A 2,643-nucleotide genomic window follows, 5' to 3' on the forward strand; every position below is an offset into this window, starting at 1 on the left:
TTCTCCAAGGCGTAGCGTCAAGAAATACTTGCATCCCTCAACCGCACTTCATCAGGAAAGCAGCTGCTTCCAGCCAGGGAAGCCGTTCCCAAACCCCAACCTCTCCTGGAAAGCATGATCGATAGATGGAACTTGGGACTCCTAACCACTGTTCACTTGAGGGATGTCGATTTTGACAGAACACTGAGTGACGCAGTCTCCGGCTTCAACATTGTAACCGTCAAGTCTTTAAGAGTTTCAAGGCGCCGTTTCGACGTTCTCTCCAGAAATGGATCCGCTTCAACGTTCTCCAGCAGCGGCTCCGCTTCAACGTTCGTTTCAGCAGCCGCTCCGCTTCTACGTTCGCTCCAGCATCCACCCCGCTTCAACGTTATCTCCACAAGCTGCTTCTAGATCCGAAGCAACATTTGGCTACTTAAGTTTCAACGTCCTCTCCAAGAGCTGAAGCCGCTTCAACACCACTCCTTCCCGTAAAGGGTCGTGCCACCACACTCCTCGTGTCAAGGATCATGATCGCATCCAACCAATCTTCGTAGTCATGGCCACCTTTTGATCCATCCCGCCAAAACTCGTGACCATGGACAGTTTGCTCGCTTACGCATCCAGCCAATCCTTTTACTTCCATGGATGCCCATACAATTCTAGCCAACCTACTTTGTTCCCACGACAATGTAGTCACTTCTGATTACATCTACTACCAAGAACTGTTGACGCTCATTTTTTGATACCAGCCAGAGCTTCACCGCAGCAGCAATCACTACAAAGGTAACCCATACTCCTCCATATTTTAGTTTCACGTGGAAGAAGTAACAAAATCACCAGTACGAACACACGATGGTGATGTCTTTATCATGGTCAACCCACTGACCATACAAGATAGAAACATGTAACCATACTTGGGGACTGATGATCTACATGGAATCCTTTCACTGTCAAAGCTCAGAAGACACAGTTAACCAAAAGGCCATAACCACAACAAGGTCATATACTCTTCAAGGGTGTAGCGCAAGAATATCATCACCTCTCTGTCTACAAGACGCCTTCAACACTTTACGAGGCCGCGGCGGATCCCAAGCCTGCTCAGAGGAAAACAACTTCAGAAACTAAAGAAAAATGCGACTGGGGACTGTTCATCGCAGTCCATCCCGACGACCATCAAAGACTCATGAGATAACTCCAAAGACGCGGCTGAAACGTTTTCTTGAAGAAACAGAGGGATCCACGATAAACAACATAACTCTCCCATTCCTGCCTCTTCGCTATCCAGAATATTTCGTCAATGTGCATCCCAGCGTCACATCCAGAAGAGTACAATAAGCTTGTATCAAATCCCGTGGACATGGATTCAAGGCGATGCGATGAAAGTAGGCTACACATGGGGACTACCAGCATGAGACACTTTCACTCCCCTCAACCTGGTTATTTCTGATTTCAACATCATCACTGCCGAAGTTTTACGAGCCGCGGGAATTTCTCAACATGAAGACGTACATGTGCATCGAAAAATCCAAAAGCACGCCACAAAGATACATTCACATATTCGGCCATGCCATTAGATCTAACATAAATATAACTGTGGACTCTCACCGCATTCCATTCCATACGATAGTCCAAGATTCAGAAGATGGTTCGAAGGATGTCTCTTGGAACAAAGTCCTTGAAGACTTGATAGCAGCACATCGGCAAAAAAATGTCTCCCAACTCATCTATTTCATCCTGTGTCTTCGGAATATTTCTACCATACAATCATCCACAATATATCAATCATCGCGATCAGAAGGTCCATACACTGAACAACCTAAAGTCAAGGATGGATCGACAACGAAACAATAATCTCCAAGATTATCCCTGACATGATCGTTGCCGATCATATATTTCATCCATCCATCCTAAGAATGCAGTGGAGTTTTGGTAAATTTTGGAATCCACAGGAGAGACACTGCAGACGAAAGCACAGATCCAGACGAGCAACAGAAGAGGGTCAATACCTCTTTTCATGCGGACGGAGTTTCTTGAGTTTGAACAGAATGAAGATTCCTTCTTGCTCCATGAACGATAATAGGTGACTGGGCGCAACTATGCCACCTCGGGCCCGCAACATTCCTCCTGAATTCTTCTTGAATTTTACTGTCGAGATGCTTTCACCTCCCGATTGAGCTCAAAAACTAAATATTCCTTCGTTGGGAGATATGAAATTCTTTTCTGTTCAGAATGGAGGGGCGGACCGTCAAAATACGAGTTCGCACGAGAATTCTACAGCGATTCTAGTAAAGGGAGCTAATTAGGGTTTCGGCATGCCAAACCCTAATTTAGACAAAGTTGCCATAATTCCACGGAACCGGAACCGGTCGTCATCCTTCCATGGAACTGAAGCCAGTTGTCATCCTTCCGAGGAACTCAAGATAGCTCCACTCCAAGCCGCGCAACGCAAGCGGCTCCATTCTAAGCCGACCAATGCTGACGGCTCCATTCCAAGCCGACCAATGCTGATGGCTCCATTCCAGCCGACCAATGCTAACGGCTCCCTTCCAAACCTATACCAAAAGTCTGCATCCCGGCCATCAATCGTCTCTACCACTCCGCGGCCTAACCTGCAGTGCCACGAGCAGAATTTACGCAAAGCCGCCAAATGCAAGGATCAGG

This window comes from Papaver somniferum, chromosome 7, assembly GCF_003573695.1.
Source record: "Papaver somniferum cultivar HN1 chromosome 7, ASM357369v1, whole genome shotgun sequence".
Taxonomy (NCBI): Eukaryota; Viridiplantae; Streptophyta; class Magnoliopsida; order Ranunculales; family Papaveraceae; genus Papaver; species Papaver somniferum.